The sequence below is a fragment of the Hyla sarda genome, chromosome 1 (genome assembly GCF_029499605.1).
Source record: "Hyla sarda isolate aHylSar1 chromosome 1, aHylSar1.hap1, whole genome shotgun sequence".
Lineage (NCBI taxonomy): Eukaryota > Metazoa > Chordata > Amphibia > Anura > Hylidae > Hyla > Hyla sarda.
The window spans coordinates 93086841-93110148 of record NC_079189.1 but is presented as its reverse complement, the minus strand read 5'-3'; positions in this window follow the sequence as shown (position 1 = coordinate 93110148).

Genomic DNA, 23308 nt, shown 5'->3' with positions numbered 1-23308 from the left:
CTATCTATCATCTATCTGTCTCCTATCTATTTATCATCTATCTATCTATCTATATATCTATTTATCATCTATCTATTTATCATCTATCTATTTATCTATTTACCATCTATCTATCTATTTATCATCTATCTATTTATCATCTATCTATCTATTTATCATCTATCTATTATCTATCTATTTATCATCTATCTATCTACTTATCTATCAATTAATCTATCAATCTATTTATCATCTATCTATCTATATCTATTTATCATCTATCTATTTATCATCTATCTATCTATTTATCATCTATCTATTATCTATCTATTTGTCATCTATCTATCTACTTATCTATCAATTAATCTATCTATCTATTTAACATCTATCTATATCTATCTTATATCTATCTATTTATCTATCTATCACACACACACATTTACATATTTGTCATCTTTTGATCTATTGTCTCTCTCTCTCTCTCCATAGCTATTATTTATTCATTAATTTATTATTTATTTATTTATCTATATTTATCTATCCATATCTATTAATTTTATATATATATTTTTTATATCAATCATATTTTGATCTATCTATCTCTCTATCCATATCTATTATTTATTTATTTATCTATTTATTCTTCTATCTATATTTATCTATCCATATCTATTATCTATCTATCTATCTCATATCTATCTCATATCTATCTATCTATCTATCTCCTATCTATCTATATCATATCTATCTCATATCTATCTATCTCATATCTATCTATCTCCTATCTATCTATATCATATCTATCTCATATCTATCTATCTCATATCTATCTCTCTATCTCATATCTATCTATCTCATATCTATCTATCCATATCTATCTATCTATCTCATATCTATTTATCTATCTCTCTACACACACACAGTACTATAGACCATTGCTGAGGCTTAGAAGTTATTAACAACAAAGAAGTGACCCATCACATGTCTTGAAAGCAGTTTTTGTTGCTTTCTATGGATGTTCGGTGCTACAATGACTTTCTTGTGTTTTTCTATCCAGGCTGTAGCTGATATCATCATTCACATGAGCTCAAAGAGCAAAAAACATTGTAAGCTCAATGACAGGGACTTATTCTCTGACTAAAAAAGTAACAAATGTGGACTCTATGGTGGAACAATGAACCTTGTATCACAGATTACACATCCCCCTCCTTGTATATAGATTTAAGCTTCATTGCTATATACACAGCCGGTATCATTTGGAATACCCAGTTGGTGATGGAGGAGATGCCATCTTCTTCTCCACCACTAGGGGGATAGTGAGACAGCGCAGTCCGGTCAGTGTGTGCTGGGAGTGGTAACATGCAGTGTACTTGGCATTCAGCTCCTTGGCACTTGTCTATACTTATCCATCATCCAGATCCTGTAGTCTCTGTAGTGACAGGGAGAGGTTGTGTTCCTCCCAGTGGTAGCAATGCGCTATATCACCATCCCAGAAGTTACCGGAAGGATCCTTCAGACATGGAGGGAACATTTTCGTAATGATGATGATAGATGGGATAAACCACCATCAAAGTCTGTGGAAAATGCACTTTATTATCGAAGCGTTTGGTTTGGATGAAGGGATATAGCGATCAAACGTATCTCTGTATGGATGGCCTCGTTCATATCACGTTTCAGGGCTCTGTCACTGGTATGTGTTGGTATACCGTAGGAATGGTATTTAAATGGATACCACAGCGTAACTGTGACCTAGCAATATCTTTAATATACCAAACATAGTCCAGCACACTTTTTCCTATAAAATGGTAACATCTGTGGACCTATCTATCCATCATATATCTATCATCTATCTATCCCATATCTATCTATTTATCTAGATATATCCAAAAAATAAGGTGACTGCAGCACTCCGAGGTGATGAAAGTAAGGTGTAGCTTTATTCCATTCCAAAAAAAGGGTAATATTTCAGCCGCCCATATAGAAATATCTCTGCTAGAAAGCAACACTTCCTTTTTCTACCCAGTCACCAGATTTATTATTAATCCAGCATTTATAGCCCCAGCCTCAGCAATCTACAGTATAGCCCCAGCCTCAGCAATCTACAGTATAGCACCAGCCTTAGCAATCTATACTATAGAGTGCTGGATTTACAGGCCCAACTGTACATGGAACCTACCGTATATACCCGAGTATAAGCCGACCCGAATATAAGCCGAGGCCCCTAATTTTACCCCAAAAACCCAGGAAAAGTTATTGACTCGACTATAAGCCTAGGGTGGGAAATACATCATCCCCCCCATGTAATCATCCAGACCCCCGTCATCACCCCCCCCCCACTTCATCATCACCCCCTGTCAATCCCTTCATCAGTGATCTTCAACCTGCGGACCTCCAGATATTGCAAAACTACAACTGCATGCTGGGTGTTGTAGTTTTGAAACCTCTGGAGGTCCATAGGTTCAAGACCACTGTGGCCTTCGTCATCATCCAGCCCCCCCCTTTGTTTTGTACTCCCCTCGGCGGGAAGTTAGGGTGAGCTGGTCCGGGCCATCTATGCTGCAGGGACTGTCCGGTGGGGATGGTTAGTCGTAGCGGGCTGTCCTTTTTCACCGGGGGGGGGGGCCTCTTCTCCGCGCTTCGGCCCTGGCCCCGGAGGAGTGACGTTGCCTTGAAAACGACGCACAGGGACATTGCGCATGAACGTTCCTGTGCGGCGGTGTCAAGGCAACGTCACTAGTCCGGGGCCGGGGCCGAAGTGTGGAGAAGAGCCCCCCCCCCCCCCTGGTGAAAATGGACAGCCCGCTACGACTAACCATCCCCACCGGACAGTCCCTGCAGCATAGATGGCCCGGACCCAGCTCACCCTAACTTCCCGCCGAGGGGAGGTGAGTACAAAACAAAGGGGGGGGGGGGGAGGGGGCTGGATGATAACATGGCTGTCCTGGCTTTCTGGGAGTTGTAGTTTTGCAACATCTGGAGGTCCGCAGGTTGAAGACCACTGATGAAGGGATTGACAGGCGGAGAGTTCACTCGAGTATAAGCCGAATGGGGCGTTTTGAGCACGAAAAATCGTGCTGAAAAACTCGGCTTATACTCGAGTATATACGTTATATGCCTCCATGCCCAACCATATCACATACAGTATCCAGGGTGCTAGGGCCTCCTTTCAGTTGTAACAACTCCTTCTTGGTGTGTCAGTTAATTTTTTTTGTCAATGAGTGTTAGAGCTGGGCGGTATGACCAAATATGTGTATCACGGTATTTTTGTAACTTACGGCGGTTCCACGGTATATAATGGTATTTCTTTCACCCCTCCAGATCATGTTACCCGCCAGCACTGTTCTGCTCCCCCCCTAATTAATTATCAGCCCAGCGGGGTACTACTCACATATGTCAAGCACTGCCCTCCTCCTCTTTGTTGGGGGCCTCTGGCGCTGGAACTCACTGTACGCCAGTGGTCTCCAACCTGCGGACCTCCAGATTTTGCAAAACTACAACTCCCGCTCGGCCAGTGCTAGGCTGAGCCCACTGTCATGTAAGAAACTGGCTTATCGCTATGCCAGCCAGCTTCTTGAATGACAGTGAGCTCAGCCTATCCCTGCCCGGGGCGGGGCATCGCTCCGGCCGGTGATAGGCTGGCGGCTGTCCGGCGTTCCAGTCCCCAGTGTAAGGCCAGCGTAGGTAAGTTAAAGTTTATTTTCTGTATCTTTTGCAGCCCAGACATAGGGATACATCGTACAGCAGTGGTCTGAAACCTGCGGACCTCCAGCTGTTGCAAAACTACAACTCCCAGCATGCCCGGGCAGCCATTGGCTGTCCGGGCATGCTGGGAGTTGTAGTTTTGCAACAGCTGGAGGTCCGCAGGTTGGAGACCACTGGCGTACAGTGAGTTCCAGCGCCAGCGGCCCCCAACAAAGAGGAGGAGGGCAGTGCTTGACATATGCGAGTGGTACCCCACTGGGCTGATAATTAATTGGGGGGGGGGAGCAGAACAGCGCTGGCGGGTCATATATGATTAGTTCCCCGATGTGGGGACAGAGCAGCGCTGGGCTGATTCATTCATTCCCGAGGGGGAGGGGCCCAACTGATATTGTGGTATGGGAAAAATTCATATTGTGCAGCGCAAAAATTTCGGTATTCCGTATGAACTGGTATACTGCCCCCTAATGAGTGTATACATGCCACTTCATGAAACAGCTTTTCACCATTTTAGAGAATGGAAAGAATCTGGCTGAAAACTCATCCTGCCCTAGAACTTCTCACTGGAAGACAATGCTGAAGCACTGCAAAAATGTCTGCCCTGTCCCGGACTCCCAGCCCAGGGGCGTAGCTATAGAGGTAGCAATCGCACCGGGGCCCTGGTGCCTAAGGGGGCCCCAAAGCACTCCTTCCCCATGAAAGACCAGTATTATAATTGGCACATGGGGCCCTGTTGGAGATTTTGCATCGGGCCCGGAAGCTACAAGCTCCGCCTCTGTCCCTGCCCATAGCTCTCCCTATAGGTTAACCATCAAGACTACATCAGGCCGGATTTTTATTCTCTAAATATAAATTACAATCTTGCATACAGAAATGTTTCCAAACTGAAAAGAAATTGCTATTTATATTATAAACTGAAAAGTTTATTGGAAAGTTACATTTACAGTGGTCCCTCAACATACGATGGTAATTCGTTCCAAACGAGCCATCGTTTGTCGAATCCATCGTATGTTGAGGGATTCGTGCAATGTAAAGTATAGGAAGCTGTACTCACCTGTCCCCGCTGCTCGCGATGGTGTCCCCGCCGCTCCCTATGGTGACCCCGGGCCTCCGCTGGGCTCTCCTGGTCTTCTCCGGTCCTCTGCTGTCTTCTCCGGTCCTCTGCTGTCTTCTCCGGTCCTCTGCTGTCTTCTCCGGTCCTCTGCTGTCTTCTCCGGTCCTCTGCTGTCTTCTCCGGTCCTCTGCTGTCTTCTCCGGTCCTCTGCTGTCTTCCGCAAGGCCTTACTGGGCCTGCGTAGCGACGTCATTACGCCGCTGCGTACACCATTACTATTGGATGAAGTGCGCAGCAGCGTATTGACGTCATCGGAGAGGGCCGAGAAGACACCGGAAGACCAGCGCTGGACCCGGAGGGCACCCCGGAGCATCGTGGAGGGGTAAGTAATACTTACCGCACCACACGGTGCTATCCGGCAGCAGCTTAAGCATTTTGCACTGCCGGATAGCACTTAATGCGATGGCCCCGACATAAAAAAGCATTGTATGTTGATGCTGACATCGACATGCGGTGAGGCCATCGTATGTCGATTTGATCATATGTCGGGGCCATCGTAGGTCGGGGGGTCACTGTAGTTATCTTTAGTATACAATGATACAGCTGTATATGTTGGTGGTTTATAAATAAATATTAATATTATTTTCAGGTTACCTTAGAGTTGTGTTACCTGGTGGTCAGCTCGGTGCTTCAGATAAGTGTCAGTATAGCCCAGGGCTCAAGTCCTGCAGGAATGCGTGGGAACTGAGTTCCTGTACTTTTTCCACAGCATGAACACCGTTCCCATTAGCAGGACCAGCCCTTGAGTGGAAATCTTGGGTGAGTTCCCACACTTTTTTTCCCCCAAGACTTGACCCCTGGTATAGCCTATGAAATGTGCGGCTGCTCTGTGATCATGTCAGCATGTTATGTGCTCCCAGGTGACCTCTGAACTCATAACCTTACACAAGTTCACCAGTTGCCTCCTCTCCACCGGTGCAGTACATATATTCAGTCTATAGTTTTACACGGGGCACCGTATGGGGAAGAAAGTTCAGTCACCTGTGACCATTATGACCATTAGGATCCATTATGTGGAGCCGTAAGTCCCTCACTTCATGTACAATTACCCAGGATTCTAATTTGGTGCTTTTAATTGATTTAGTAGTTTTGTTCTTTTCCTATAAATTGAAGCTGACAGGTTGTCGTACGCCGCTCGCCCCCTCCCCTCCTCCTACTTATTTTTAGACATGGCACTTTTCATCGGATATAATCATAACAATACTCCTAGTTTTACAAATTCCTTGTACAGAGCTTTTAGTTGCTGGCACATGCACATGAAGATACATTAGAAGTGACATTATAATATGGTGTAGGAGGACAGGTGCTTAATAGTACTTACCTTCTATTGGTGACCATCACATAACTGTAATGGAGACATGAAGAGACAGAAACCCTTTATAGGAGGGTGCTTTAAATGGGCACTGCTATTTTGGGCAACTTTTATTAATCAATAGATAATAGAAATAATTGTAATGTGTTTTTGTTATATAGTTTCCACCAATAGGTATCACATTTCTGGCCATAATGCCGCCTAGTGCCAGCTGCTATACCCTGTTTGTCTCGGCCAGCTGTTCAGAGACAAAGTATAAGGCTAGGTTTCCACTTGATTTTTTTGTTGTTGCAAAAACGCCAATAAAAAAAGCCCATTCTGCCGCATGGCGTTTTTTTTTTTTTTGTGAAAGACAGGGGAGAGCACCCATAATGCAATGTCTTCCCAAACAGGGAGCCTCCAATTGGTGCAAAACTACAACTCCCAGCATGCCCAGACAGCCTTTGGCATGCTGGGAGTTGTAGTTTTGCACCAATTGGAGGCTCCCTGTCTGGGAAGACACTGGCAGAAGGGTCTGTTCATATTATACAAAATGGACAATGTGAACAGAGCCTCAGACTCACCAGCCTGGCTTCCGTCTGTAGCTCCGCCCCCTAATGATGTTATCACTAGGGGGTGGAGCTACATGGACCCAGGGGACAGGAACGAGGGAGGTAAGGGGATATTGTCTTCTGTATACACTATATACTGTATACACTATATTCTGTATACCGCCCAAAGGGGCTATGGGAGTCCTGTCAGTCTGGTGACAGGATTCCCGGCTCCTGTATAGTATACACGGGTACACTATGCCCCCCTGTATACTATATGGCCGGGGGAGGTGAATAGTGATGCTCCTAACGTACTTACACTCTGTGGACCGGGCACTCAGCATCTGACCCACTGAGTGGTACCTGAAGACAGTGAGAAAACTGCCACAGGGGACAAATTTGGCTGTTTCCACACACCAGGAAAAAGCTAGAAAAACTGCTAAAACGCAGGAAAAAGCTGTAGCAGTTTTTCTGGTGTTTTTGCTGGCGTTTCTTTAGGTGTAAAAAAAAAAAAAAACTGTTGGAAACCTAGCCTAAGAAGTGCAGGCAGGTTAAGTAGTGCTCTGTGCATGTTCTGTGATACAGAGTCTCAGTGAGTGGACAGTGCTGGCAGTCCTCTCAGGAGTGAGGGTGGAAGTTCCCACATGGTATGTGAGAGCATACGTCATGCTTGCTAAAGGGAACACCCCTCCCTACTTTTCAGTGAATAGGCAGAGACTTAGCCGCAAAACAGAGGGCAATTGGACCCAAACTGAAAGCATCATGGTAATCTATTGGATGATGATTTCATCCAGCCTTAAAGGGGTACTCCAGTGCAGAACATCTTTCCCCTTACCCACAGTGAAAGGTTCTCTGTCTACTCAGTACCCCTGGTACTGGTTCTCTGTCTTTTCAGTACCCCTGGTACTAGGTCCAATTTGGCTTAAGGCTTGTACTGGCCAGGAGAGCGTCTTGTCAGGTGTGGAAAAAATACATGCATACACAAGGTACCCTCTAAGTACGCTCTGTTTTACTATTTGCCTACGTTCATATATATATATACCATGGTTGCTTAATAGTTACAAGTCTGCAGAACACAAAAACAGGATGTACGTGCACAATAGTTACGAATCAGCAGTTGAGAAAACGAGAAGTACGGTACGGGCCTTGCGGTTACAAAAGGCAGAATTAAGATATATATCATACAAGATTACAGATCTGTATTATTTTATCAAGACCCTTGTATCCTTCACACAGGATATGGGACAAGTGTCTGATTGCAGGCGGGTCCAACTACAGTATAATGCTGTGGCCACACCCCTCCATGTATGTCTATGGAGAGCATGTCGGCCACAGCTTTGTGCCGTGGTCCCAGAGCTGGCCCTACCATGGGACCCGGTTGGACCACTGGTCCCAGGTGGCACTTTTCAGGGGCGGCACTCTGCTGCCCCCCTTTTTTTTTTTTGTGCCTCCTAGGTTCATGGTAGGGCCAGCCCTGCAGCTGCGCCACAGCTACTCACTGTTCTAAAGTGGCCGCGGTGCATAAAAGCACAGCGAGCACTTTAGGCAATGAGTCTGTGGCCGGCCGACCCAGTTCTGACGAGGGACGTCGCGCATGTGACGTCCCTCCGCAGACCCGCACAGGAGGACGTCAGTCACTCGTCAGGCCCCGTCGGAGAGGAGAAGCGCTACGCAGGCCAGGTAAGTGTGTCTCTGTGTGTCTGGAGGGGGGGGGGATTCTATGCTACCCAATGTGGGGAAACTATGCTACCTAATGTGGGGAAACTATGCTACCTAATATGGGAAACTATACTATCTAATGTGGGGAGACTATGTTACCTAATGTGGGGAAACTATGTTACCTAATGTGGGGAATCTATGCTACCTAATGTGGGGAGACTAGGCTACCTAATGTGGGGAATTTTTGCTACCTAATGTGGGAAACTATACTACCCAATGTGAGAAATCTATACTACCTAATGTGGGGAATCTATGCTACCTAATGTGGGAAATCTATGCTAACTAAAGTGGAGAAACTGCTACCTAATGTGGGGAAACTTCTACCTAATGGGGGAAAACAATGCTACCTAATGCTGCAGATTAATGTGAGTTGCAGTGCAAATTTATGGCATAGTACTCTTTTTTTCTTCTTTTTTTTGGGGGGGTGGGCAGCATTTCACTCTTGAACCCTGGTAGCACAATGTCTTGGGCCGGACCTACGTGGTCAACAGTAATACGTCCACAGAGCGGAGATCACTCTGTCATGGAGAGAGCTGGGCAGGAGATCGGACCCCCGCTATCAGACACTTATCCCTTATACCTGTGGATAGGGAATAAGATGTTCTGCACCGGAGTACCCCCTTTAGTGAAGCTTTAATTTGGAGACAATATATTTTACTAGAGATGTCATATATACCAAATGTCTAATATTCTGTACTTTGTTGACGGCTTCTGTAGAAAATGGCATACATACAATAGAGAGGGAGTCTGTAGTTCAGGCTCATTCAGGTTGATCTTGCTCCCATATAAATAAGTAGCAGGAGAATACAGGCGCTATAAAGTAGCACCTGAAATGGACCTACTTTTTCTTTTAGTTACAGGGACCATTGTCTTTCACACATACCACAAGCAGCTTTCCAACTGGAGAATTCCCTAAAATATTGTAAAAGTAACTTGGACTTGTGGCTATTGTGTCTACCATCTATAGTAGTGTTTTCCAAACAGCGTGTCTCCAGCTGTTCCAAAACTACAACTCCCACCATGCCCTATTGCAAAACTACAACTCCCAGCATGCCCGGACAGCCTTTGGCTGTCCGGGCATGCTGGGAGTTGTAGTTTTGCAACAGCTGGAGGCACCCTGTGTGAAAAACACTGATCTTTTGAATGGGAGTCAGATGTTGCCCTACTCTGCACTTGTGTTGGGAAACACTGCTTTGCACTTTGTCATTGGAATACTTTTATACAATTTTTAAATGGGAATAGAAATTTATATTGAACGTATGGAAAGACGTGAAGTCTTACATTTTTGTGTGAGGATAGAACTATAACTATTTTTGGGCGTTACACCCTTTGGAAATAAGTACACCTATTATATTAATGCAACAAAACAAACCATTAGTATCTGAGCTAAGTGTTCAGTGGCAGCCACCCCTTTTTGTAGGCTCTTTGTCATGTCTACGCATGTTCCCTCAACGACCCACACCCCATCACTAAGGCTTGTCCCAGTCTGTAAGTTATTGCTCAATAAGTCCTACCCTGAGGCTCCTACTAGCAGGCTCCCAGCAGACCGACTTCCGCCCCTACAGGTGTCTTCTTGCCTTCACAGTCTCCTTGTTGCCGTCTTGCAGATTACACAGTTAAATTTGTTGTAAAGCCCATCCTGTCTAAGACATCGAATGATGACCTGCGTCATACAATGACTGGCACAGGAGTGTTACACGACTTACGTACTTGACATGACTTGCTTGATGTGACTTTTTTCAGTCATTGGGGTCACAGTCTCCCCACCGAAGTCAATGAAAATGTCATACTTTAGGTACATAACAGTGTAAATGTTTATGTTAGGGGCTGTGACTGTCGGGTAGTCGCTTTTAACTTGCAAATAACTGTGAATGGCGCCACTTATTGCTAAGTAGATTGTTGGCTCAATGATTTACAGTAACACATTGTAGCAAACATTAGTTTTGGCTTATGATACTATATACACTTTAACAATGTGCATTTGTTTTTTCTTATTTCATTAATTCTATTTAATATATGTAAATAAATATAGATATAGGAAACAAGGAAAAATTGGGTCTTCTGTTCTGGCGCTTCTCACATGACTTTAGCATAAGAATCCAATTTGAGTGGTTAAAAAAATGCTTTATTAATAAAATGCTCGATTGTAATAGGTAGAATTTAGTTGGTTTAAAGGGGTACTCTGCCCCTAGACATCTTATCCCTTATCCAAAAGATAGGAGATAAGATGTCTGATTGCGAAGGTCCTGATACTGGGGACCCCCACGATCTCCCTGCTGCACCCGGCATTTGTTTAGAGAGTTGGTTACAGCTCCGGAGGCTCGTGACGTCATGGTCTCGTCAGATTGTGACATCCCCTATTGATGCGTCAAAAGACAGGGTAAAAGGGGTTATCCACCATAAGGTGATTTCAGTACATGCCTGGCAGGCAGTAATGGACATGCTTAGGAAGGATCTGCACTTGTCTTGGGGATAAATGGCTATGTTGTGAGATTATCATAACACTGTGGCTAGCTTTTTGTGAACTGGTATTTCCTGTTTGACTTTTCTTTTTTGACTACAAATCCCACAATTCCATTTTCCTCCCTCCCACACATCAGCCACCCCACCCATTGAAACATAAATTAGCTGCATCCATTCAAAAGACCTGTGGTTTTCAATCAGGGTGCCTCCAGCTGTTGCATTAGTTGCAGATTGATTCCTCCACCCATTGAAGCAGACAGGTTCCCTGTCATCAGCTGACTAGTGAGTTGCATTGCAACCTGGGAAAAATCTGAGACAACAGTCATTTTGTTTGCTGTTAAAAATAAATATTGGAGTGAAAATCACATAAGAATTGTGAGAAAACCATCACACACAGGTACAGACACTATATTATGAACTACACTAACTTTACAGTCCCTGTAGCACAGTCAACTAAAAAAAATTCCTGGAATACCCCTTTAGCAATTCTGACAGATTAATCGGCACATCTGTGGTATTTAATTCACTTTGTTCATACTGGTCCTCTTTGTTATCTCTTTTTGATTATACTTTTCTGATGGTCATTCCTTGCCTTGACTTTTTAATTTCCTGTTTTTGTTTCTCAGGTGTAAATATAAATAAATATATAAAACATGAAAAAAAAAAAAAAAAGAATCTGCAACTAATAAAGTAATTTTATCAGGAAAGCCTAATACTATGTCTATCATGTCTCTGTTCTGTAACCTGATGGCACCCATTGAATATTATAACATTCATTTCAATCAGAAACCAGCAACGTGACAACAGTTCACAAAGTGTGCTCCTGGCAGCACGGCCATGGATATGTGTTGGCTGAACCAGCCAATGCCAGTGGTACTGCCTGACCAGCTAAACTGTGTGGTGGCCTCACCACTCTGCCCTGATGAAAGATATTGAGGAGTAAAAGAGCAGGTATGTTGGATTGTAACTGTCCAAAACTTCTGTTCTCCTGCTAAAGGGTTTATCCAGGCTTTTAAAATTGATGCCTTACTTCTGTATAGGCCATAAATATTAGATTGGCACCTACTCTGATCAGCTACCGTATATACTCGAGTATAAGCCACGTTTTTCAGCACGATTTTTCGTGCTGAAAACGCCCCCCTTGGCTTATACTCGGGTGAATTCTCCGCCTGTCAATCCCTTCTCAGTGGTCTTCAACCTGCAGACCTCCAGATATTGCAAAACTACAACTCCCAGCATGCCCTTGACGACGACGCACAGGGAGGTTCATGCGCAACGTCCCTGTGCGTCGTCGTCAAGTCAACGTCACTAGTCCGGGGCAGGCCCGAAGCGCGAAGAAGAGGGCCCTCTGATGAAAATGGACAGCCCGCAACTACTAACCCTCCCCACCAGACGGTCCCTGCAGCATAGATGGCCCGGACCAGCTCACCCTTCCTTCCCGCCGAGGGGAGGTGAGTAGAAAACTAAAGGGAGGGGGGGGGGGCTGGATGATGATGAAGGCCGCAGTGGTCTTCAACCTGCGGACCTCCAGAGGTTTCAAAACTACAACTCCCAGCATGCCCGGACAGCCGATAACTGTCTGGGCATGCTGGGAGTTGTAGTTTTGCAACATCTGGAGGTCCGCAGGTTGAAGACCACTGATGAAGGGATTGACAGGCGGTGATGATGAAGGGGGTCTTGATGATTACATGGGGGGGATGATGTATTTCACACCCTAGGCTTATAGTCGAGTCAATAACTTTTCCTGGGTTTTTGGGGTGAAATTAGGGGCCTCAGCTTATATTCTGGTTGGCTTATACTCGAGTATATACGGTAATATGAAGAAGCTGCAACATTCCGGTGAGCACCACAGCCTTTCCAATGCTAACCACTGCTCATCCTTGCATGTGTTGTGCTAATTCAAGTTATCGCACCGTCGCAACTATGACAACTATGGCACATACAAAGACAAGCAGTGGGAAACACTGAAGGGGATACAACACTCACAGGAACGAATGCTGCGGCCTCTACACAGAGTAGGTGCTGATCCAATATAAATGGCTTATCCGAATAAGGGACCATCAATTTTAAAAGCCCAGATTACCCCAATAAGGTTATCTAAACTAAAAACCCATTTATCCATACACAACCACCTCAAGATTAGAATTTGACCAATCTCAACCAGACAAGTGTCCCCATACAAGTCGTTGTATGACCTGGACCTCAGCCACGAACTACTAAATATTTCTCTTTCCACAAACCTATAAAAGAACAGTATATATAGATACAATGTACAATATCACTTTTCATTCTACTTGGATACAACCCCAAGTCATTATATCAAGTCTGATATATAAAGAGTGGGTATAAAAATACCAAGATCGGCTGTGACCCACAGTCTGTGGTTTTGCACGCAGCGCTTTGCTATTTTATTGTACAGAAAAGTGACTTTCTAGTAACAAGCCTTCATTGAGTGAATGGATTTGTCATACAATGTTATTTTTACCTTCTGGCTACTAAGGGATTAATATTCTTTTATTTATTGCATCCGTTTCACCCCAGAACAATGTTCCCATAGAGTTGCCTTGAGCCTGTAGATCCCTGGACCAGCCTCTGGTATAAGGCCCTGTGTGGTGTTATATTTTAATGGTAGCGTAAATTTCTTCTTGTCTAAATACAGTTGCTGAAGTGTGCTCAGGTCTGTATTTACAGGCACGGCAGACATATTTCATTGCAGATCACACCTCGCAACTTGTTCTCCATAGGAAGGTGCTAAAACTCCTCACCTATGTGCAGAGCTATTAGTGGAAGTAACAGTTGTGTCTGAAGAGAGAGTGTTAAGAGTGTCCCCGGAATGGAGAGCGCCTTCACTCTCTCACGGTCAATGTTACATTTATTAGTCACTGATGTTATTTTATTCTACAGGACAAGTCGATTGCAGTTATGGATACTTCATGTTCGTTACTTCAATGGCTCATAACTTTGTTTTCATTATTATTGCTTATAAGCGATAGAAAGCAAATACGGCACATAGGGATACGACATAGTGAGCTGTACATAGGTGCAGTTAGGGTTTACAATGCTGGAACCTATAGACAAGTGTTTTCTAATTTGTGGTTCTCCAATTGCTTCAAAACTACAACTCCCATCATGATGGAAGTTGTAGTTTTACAATAGCTGGTGATTCACATGTCGGGGAACATGACTATAGACAATTGTTGGCCTAAACAATAAATGCAACAAAAATAAATAAAAAACAAACAAACTGTAGATACAGTATGATTGATTTGTGTATTCAATAGTCATCCTTGGATGAGGACCAATATGGCCACCCAGCTTCATGATCTCCTGTCCATGGCCAGCCGTAGGGGCAGTTCACCTGTATAGTCTCACTGGAGGAGATTCATAAAAACCTGTTCAGAGGAAAAGATGCCGAGTTGCCCATAGCAACCAATCAGATTTTTTTCTTCCATTTTTAACATGTCCTCTGCAAAATGAAAGCAGGGATCTGATTGGTTGCTATGGGCAACTCAGCAACTTTTCCTCTAGACAGGTTTTGATAAATCTCCCCCACTGTGCCCATCACTGTCTTTACTATGAGCGGCACCACTGACCCTGATAGCATAGACCAGTGATAGCATAGACAGCCGAAGGCTGTCCAGGCATGCTGGGAGTTGTAGTTTTGTAACAGCTGGAGGCACTCTAGTTGGGAAACACTGGCATAGACATTCTAAACTAGCACCCCCGATCCTTCACATGAACCTATAGAAAAATCAGTCTACTGGATATTGCTTCATTCTCTAGTTTATTACTAGAACAGTGGAATTTAGACAACTGTCTGGCAGTTCTTAGGGCACCTCACAGCTATGGTATTTGGGCACCGTGGGGCATAGTTTCTTGTACATTGTATAATTGTATTCTTAATTCACGGTATAAAATAGGATATAAGGGACTGCACAGGGTATCATCCATCCTGTTTAGTTCCATGCAAAAAAAAAAAAAATGTAGCAACATAGAAAATAAATTCTTTATTTAGTCTTTGTTGAAAAAAAATGGCAGTAGTGGAGATGGAGGTAAAAACTGCCATGTTGTGCAACCAGCATGTATCAGTGGACAATGAGCTGGACAAATGTGGAGAAAAAATAAAGCAACAAGGTATTGAATTATCTTATATTTATGCATATTGTTAATATTTGTATCATTTGGTTTAACCCCCTATAGGTTTCTCAGTGCATAATGGGTTGAATATTACACGTGTTTAAAGACAATAATTGGATTACAGAAATGTGAGAGTACAACTTCCCACAGATTCTCTAAAGGTGAACTTTCACTTTGACAATGGTTGAACAGCTCTGTTACACCTCACATTAGTTCATTTTATTAGGACAATTATATATTAGGAATGACATCCATGACCTCCGCCACCTATAATCATAGGTTATAATAGGCCTCCTAAACCAAATGATGTGCTCTAGGACACCAATAAAACTCACAATGCATTTACTTGTTGAATTATAGGAGAACTGAGGATATTTAACCCCTTAACGACCACGGACGTAAATGTACGTCCTGGTTTGGCGGGACTTCCCGCACCAGGACGTACATTTACGTCCTGTGTATGACCGCGAGCATCGGAAGGGTGCTCGCGTCATACACGGCAGGTTCCGGATGCTAGCAGCAGCCGGGGACCCACCCGTAATGGCCGACATCCGCGATCGCGCAGATGTCCGCCATTAACCCCTCCGATGCCGTGATCAATACAGATCACACAATCTGCTGCATTGTGGCACTTTGATTGGATGATCGGATTGCCCGCAGCGCTGCTGCAGGGATACGATCATCCAGCATGACAGCCGGAGGTCCCCTTACCTAGCTCCGGCCGTCTCCCGGGGTCTTCTGCTCTGGTCTGAGATCGAGCAGACCAGAGCAGAAGATCACCGATAATACTGAGCAGTGCTGTGTCCTATACATAGCACTGCTCAGTATTAGCAATCAGACGATTGCTATAGATAGTCCCCTATGGAGACATAAAAAGTGTAAAAAAAAAGTTGAAAAATGTAAAAAAAAAGTAAAAAAAAAGTGAAAAATCCCCTCCCCCAATAAAAAAGAAAATTGTCAGTTTTTCCCATTTTACCCCCAAAAAGCGTAATTTTTTTTAAATAAACATATTTGGTATCGCCGCGTGCGTAAATGTCCAAACTATCAAAATATAATGTTAATGATCCCGTACGGTGAATGGCGTAAACGTAAAAAATAAAAAAATGTGACAAAAAAATGCTGCTTTTTTGTCACATTTTATTCAAAATTTTTTCTATAAAAACTAATCTAAAAGTTTTATATATGCAAATGTGGTATCTAAAAAAGTACAGATGACGACGCAAAAAAATGAGCCCTCATACTGCCCTATATACGGAAAAATGAAAAAGTTATAGGTGGTCAAAATAGGGCGATTTTAGATTACTGATTTTGTACAAAAAGTTTTAGATTTTTTTTAAGCGGTACAAAAATATAAAAGTATCTAGCCATGGGTATCATTTTAATTGTATTGACCCACAGAATAAAGAACACGCAATTTTTACTGTAAAGTGTACAGAGTGAAAACAAAACCCTCCAAAATGTGCAACATTTTGGTTTTCATTTAAATTTCCTCCCTAAAAATTTATTTTTTTGGGTTCGCCGTACATTTTATGGTAAAATGAGAGGTTTCATTACAAAGTACAACTGGTCACGCAAAAAACAAGCACTTATATGGGTCTGCACATGGGTCTGGAAATATAAAGGAGTTATGGATTTTAGAAGGCGAAGAGGAAAAAACGAAAACGCAAAAATAAAATTGGCCTGGTCCTTGAGGTGAAAATGGGCTTGGTCATTAAGGGGTTAAGAAATACTTGTAAGATATATTCCAGTATACGTGAGGCATCCTGTCCAATAGTATTACAGGCACAACAGTACAGTAAAAAAGATGGACTACCCCAATGTTAAAGGGGTACTCCGGCGATAAACATCTTATCCCCTATCAGAAGGACAGGGGATAAGTTGTCTGATTGCGGGGGTCCCGGCCGCTGGGGACCCCCGCAATCTCCCTGCTGCACCCGGTGTTCGTTTAGAACATCGAGTGCAGCACTGGAGGCTCATGACATCACGGTCACGCCCCGCAAGTGACATCACAGCCACGCCCCCTCAATGCAAGTCTATGGTCCCACAGATTTGCATTGAGGGGGTGTGGCCTCCGCCCCGCATTGCTAGTCATCCGGCATGGAGCGAAGTTCGCTCCGTGCACCGGATGTCTGGGGTGCCGCAGCGAAGATTGCGGGTGTCCCCAGTGGCCGGATCCCCACAATCAGACATCTTATCCCCTACCCTTTAAATAGGGGATAAAATGTCTAGGGGCAGAGTACCCCTTTAAGGAAAAACATGGGATTACCATGTAATTTGTATTTTTGAAAAAAACATATCCCGGCGCAAATATGAAAATGTTGTTTGTTCTGCAGTTAATAGGGAAGGTTCATAGGGACCTTACTGAACAATGAACTTGGCTAGGTAAAAGAAAGCACAGCACCAGCAAGAGGTAAAGGTTAAAGGGGTATTCCGGGATTTTTTTTTTTATTTGAATATGCGGTCGAGACCTGACTCACTAGTCAGCTGATGACAGGGAGCCTGTCTGCTTCAATGGGTGGAGGGATCAATCTGCAACTAATGCAACAGCTGTAGGCACCCTGATTGAAGACCACAGGTCTGCAGCTCATTTATGTTTCAATGGGGGGGGGGGGGTGGCTGATGTGTGGGAAGGAGGAAAATGGTATCATGGGATTTGTAGGCAAACAAGAAAACTGAAAACAGGAAATACAAGTTCACAGAAAGCTAACCACAGTGTTATGTGATCTCACAACGTAGCCATTTAGCCCAAGACAAGCGCAGATCCTTCCTAAGCATGTCTATTACTGTCTGCCAGGTACGTACTAAAATCACTTTATGCTGGATAACCCCTTTAAGACTGAACCAGTTGAAAGGATTATAAAACTCCTTTGTGTCATGTGATTTTTTTTATATAAATTAGATTTGCATCTAAGTGCAGTCATTCTAAATTTTTTGCCAGGGTTGTCATAGTATATGACAACAGTGGCAGTTTTCCAAAAAACTCCAGTAAAAACCTATGTGGAAACCTAGCCTCACACTAGTGATTGTACGTCTGCTCATACTTGTGTCCATGTCTATAAAAAGCCTTGGCTAGAATGGTGTCATTGAGTTATGGCATTGTGCTAGCCAGCTGAATATACACACAGGTTGTGCTTCTTTACAGTGTATGCATAGGATTTCATGAGCCCTTCCATCTGGACACTCACCATGTGTTGACATGTTCAGATTTACTGGATGCAGAAGTCAGACACAATGAATAGGCTCTCACTGTTAGTTTTACCTGCTCATCTCTTGCACATGTTTTGGGAATCAGGACAGACCCAGGATACAAGTATTTATGACCTTGCATGCAGTTTTACAACACTTTTCAGACAGGTGTAACCAGCGTCTGCTAAAAGGAGCCTTTTGCAGCGCACGGAATGTATTGTAAACTATTTAATAAATGAGGGGAAATTACAGAAACTTTTACTGTGGATTGTAACCAGATAACAAGCTGTTACGGTCCCGGAGATGGTACAGCCTGTATCTGTGACTTGTGAACAATGTTGTCCTATTGCAATCCTGTTTTATTTATTTTATTTATTTATATAGCGCCTACAGATTCCGCAGCGTTTACAATTATGGGGTACAAACAAAGACAAGTATCAGACATAATATTACACAATAACTATTCAAACAGAGGTGTGGGGATATGTTGAGGATATGTTGAGGCCAATTAGAGACTGTTATAGGCCTGTCTGAAGAGATTTGTTATTAGGCCACGTTTGAAACTATGGATGTTGTTGTTGAGTCTGAGGGACTGAGGGATAGCATTCCAGAGAACCGGTGCAGCACGAGTGAAGTCTTGGAGACGGGAGTGAGAAGTTCGGATTATAGAAGATGTTAGTGTGAGATCATTAACAGATCGGAGAGAACGTGTAGGATGGTAGACGGAGATGAGAGAGGAGATGTAGGGAGGTGCAGCATTGTCGAGAGCTTTGTGTGTGAGACTGAGGATTTTGTACTGTATTCTGGACTGAATTGGTAACCAGCGTAGTGACTGGCACAGGGAGGAGGTGTCGGTGTAGCGGCTGGAGAGGAAGATGAGTCTGGCTGCGGCATGAAGGATGGACTGGAGAGGAGAGAGTTTGGAGAAAGGAAGGCCTATTAGTAAAGAGTTACAGTAGTCGAGGCGGGAGTGAATCAAAGCAATAATGAGAGTTTTTGCAGTTTCAGTAGTGAGAAACGGGCGGATTCTGGAAATGTTTTTGAGATGCAGGTGACAAGAACGTGAAAGAGAATGAATATGGGGAGTGAAAGACAGATCCGAGTCAAGTATAACTCCAAGACAGCGAGCCTGTTGCCCGGGAGTTATGGTAGTCCCACATACCGAGATGGAAATGTCAGGGTTAGGTACAGTATCAGTTGATGGAGAAAAAACAAGAAGTTCTGTTTTAGAAAGATTTAGTTTCAGATATAAAGAGGACATGATGTCTGAGATGGCAGAGAGACAGTCACTGGTATTCTGTAGGAGTGCAGGGGTGATGTTGAAGGAAGAGGTATAGAGTTGGGTGTCATCAGCATAGAGGTGGTACTGTAAATCAAATCTACTGATTGTTTTTCCAATGGGGGATGTGTAGAGTGAAAAGAGTAGAGGACCCAGGACCGATCCCTGGGGAACCCCGACAGCAAGGGGAAGAGGAGAAAAAGTAGAGCCAGAAAACGAGACGCTAAAGGAGCGGCCAGAGAGATAGGAGGAAAACCAGACGAGAGCAGAGTCCTTGAGACCGATTGAGCGGAGACTACTGAGGAGGAGTTGGTGATCCACAGTGTCAAAAGCTGCAGACAGGTCCAAGAGAATCAGTAAAGAGAAATTGCCATTTGATTTGGCCGTCAGAAGATCGTTAGTGACTTTGGTTAGGGCTGTTTCTGTGGAGTGAAGGGAGCGGAAACCAGACTGTAAGGGGTCAAGGAGAGAGTTCTCGGAGAGATAGCGAATAAGGCGGGAGTAGACCAAGCGTTCCAGGAGATTGAGACGGGTCTTATTAGTCATCTATGCCATCCCAGCCTATAGAAAAATATAGGAAACAATGCATACAAAAAGATAAGCATTCTCAATGAAGCAGTGTCAAAGCTACTATTGAGCTACACATGGGCGTTTCACACGCTGATCTAAATGAAACCCCTGCCTGAGCAAATGCTTGCTTGTTTTTTGTAGGGGTGCCTGCCTCTACATGCATATTGGAGGCTACCTGTGCGCCCTCGCTGAAATCTCCATAAGCTCTGAGCTGGAAGATATTTCAACTGCAGTTTACGATTTCCAGCAAGCGTAGTGGTGTGGAAATTAAAAAATAAAATAAAACGGGAGCCCAATCTACTTGTCCCGGCCAATTTTTTTCCACCTATAATAGTCATAACTCTTTTATTTTTCCATCTACAGACCAATATGGTTTGTTTTTTTTGTGCGGGACCGATTTTACTTTGTAATGACACCTTTTATTTTTCCATAACATATGCTCCGAAACAAAAAACAATATATATATATATATATATATATATATATATATATATATATATATGTATATATAAGCTAAAGGGTTTGAGTATTTACCTCAGGGTGAGGCCACCACTCCTGGTGTAGCGGCGCTTCAGAAGGCCATTAAGCACTCCGCGGGCATTCTGGGTAGGGGAATATGCAAAGCAGCTCATTACATCACCTTTTCAGGTAATGTTCCTTGATATCAGCTTAGCTCCTGTTAAGGAATATAAAAAGCTGATCGGGATTTTATGCCAAGCCAGACTACTACCCAAAAGGGAAGTTTCTACCCATCTGCAGACAGCTGTTTCGTGGTTTTTGCCACTCGTCAGTACAGAGCAGCCAAGCCAGATCACCCTGCTCTGTACTGACGAGTGACAAAAACCACAAAACAGCTGTCTGCAGATGGGTAGAAACTTCCCTTTTGGGGAGTAGTCTGGCTTGGCATAAAATCCCGATCAGCTTTTTTTGCAATTGAAAAAGGCTAAGCAGCCAAAACGTGTCTTGCGTTTATGAGTTATATGCACAATAAAGCATTTGAAAAGAAGCCGGTGTCGGGAGTTTTTCTACGACTGGTTTTGCTATTATTCACGTGCATGGCGAATATCCAGTGCCGCCCTCCTACCTTTGTTTCCAGCAGCATCAGGCTTGTTTATGAGCCATGGACAAGAGATGACTCATGGACAAGGCTGCATGAGCAGACAGACCAATCACCTAACACCACCACGAGGGAGGGACACGTCCCCCCCCCCTCCACTCCCCTGAGAGGATTTCTAACACTGTGAGCTAATGAAAAGAGATATTTTTATAATAAATATAGGTGATACAGGCATAAAAAATATATAAATTATTTTGTGGGATCTGACAGGTACACTTTAAAGCTAAGGTCACACTTCTTAAAATGTACTGATGGGCAAAAAAGGCTATAAAATTAGGCCATTTTCTTGCCCACTACAGATGAGAAAACACACATAAAATAAAATGCATCAAAACACATACACAAGATTGCAATGTAAAGAATTTCTCTTAGGCGGACATTTTGGATTTTGATCAATGTTTAGTCAGTATTTTTAGCCAATACCAGGAGTGGGTCTAAATCTTACCATTATAGTTTTTCTCTGTGCCATTTCCACTCCTGATTTTGACTAAAAACACTGACCAAATTCTATATGTGAACCCAGTCTACAAGGACAGTGGACATTTACACAGTATTAATTCTTTAGCCTCTGTACACATCCACAAAGCCATCAATATGTGATTAAAATGTTGTAAAAAGGGTGTACTGGCAGTCCTAAGGGGTTAACTATGATTCTTACATCTTATCTATTTCCTAATATCCATTATAAACAGCACTTTACGATGTTTTTCCTGTATACTAGTTTACTCATTGATGCTTTCTTAGCCTTACTTTGCCTTTCATTCCGGTCTGTACATTTTTCAGTTTTATTTTAAGCCTTGCAATTTGCAGAACAATATAGTATCAGTGCAGGTAGGAATAAGAGAACTGAACTCTCAAGGTTATCATTATTACATAATCTTATTTCTATTATAGATGAAATTACCTACATTACTAAGAGAGGTTCAAGAGAGGTTAAGACCTGGTATGTAAGATGCAGTCATACTTTCTTTTTTTTGTCAGTGCACTGGCTACTAATCTTCCTCTACATCATTTAAAGACAATCTGTGACCGTTTAGAAAAATATCAGGTTATTAATATCAGTTAGCAATTTTAATTTAGTTTGAATACTACTGTTTTTAGTTTGAATCACTGTCCCATTATCATAATAAGTGGATTTTACTACTTATTTGCAAAACTGCATATTTTTCCATAATAGCCTATTAGGCGGTAACTTTCTTCAGAGCGGGCTGCAAATTTTTGTCTTGGGGAACTTGAATTTTGGATTTTATATTCTGTGATATTCAGCTTCACGCCCCTGAACACTAGATGAAAGTCACCGTCCAGTTGGCTATTAGGGAAAATGTACAGAGTTGCAGCCATAATTAACTTTTTTCAAACTTATCATCAGTATAAATTCATAATAACATATAAAATAAGCAACTACATGAAATGTGCATGAGCCACCTGTTCGGTGTTGGAACTGGAAAAGCAAGGACCAATGTGCACTGAGCCCTAATCTTCAGGTCATTTTCACCCATTCGGTTTAGGAATCTGTGTCAAATCTTAGAGCAATTTGCCCCCATTGTAAGTCAATAGGGTTTCTACAACCCTGTTCATGGATATTTCTTTTGCGTGTTTTAATTCATGAAGTAAAAAAGGGACATGTTACTTATTTGCTGCAATTATTGCATAGAAATGCCAGAAATTATATTGATAGATGACAATAAGGCTAATCTTCATGAAGATCCATTGTGCATTTTTGGCACATGTGAGTCAGAAATCTTACTGTTCAGCCTTGGAATCTTACGTAGTTACTTAGTTGAACTTATTCAATGAGTTAGCCACCTCAACATCAGGTTGCACAGAGTTCTATAGCCTCACTGCTCTTACAGTAAAGAATCCCATCTGTGATGATGGTGAAACCTTCTTACCTCTAGATGTAGAGGATGCCCCGTTGTCATGGTTACTGGCCTAGGTATAAAAAGATCACTAGAAAGATCTCTGTACTGTCCATTCATACATTTGTGCATTGTGAAGAAATCACCCCTAAGATGTTTTTTTTTTCCAAACTGAATAACCTCCAGCTTGATAACCTGTCTTGGTAAAATTTTGCAGTGGATTTTTCATCCTAAGGTGAGGCTTGGGCCATATCCTTTCTGGATATCTCTTGCACAGTTTGGGTTCATCTGCATCTCTGTGGTCCTACACCATCCCTCCCATAGCTGACCTTAGACAGCTTCAG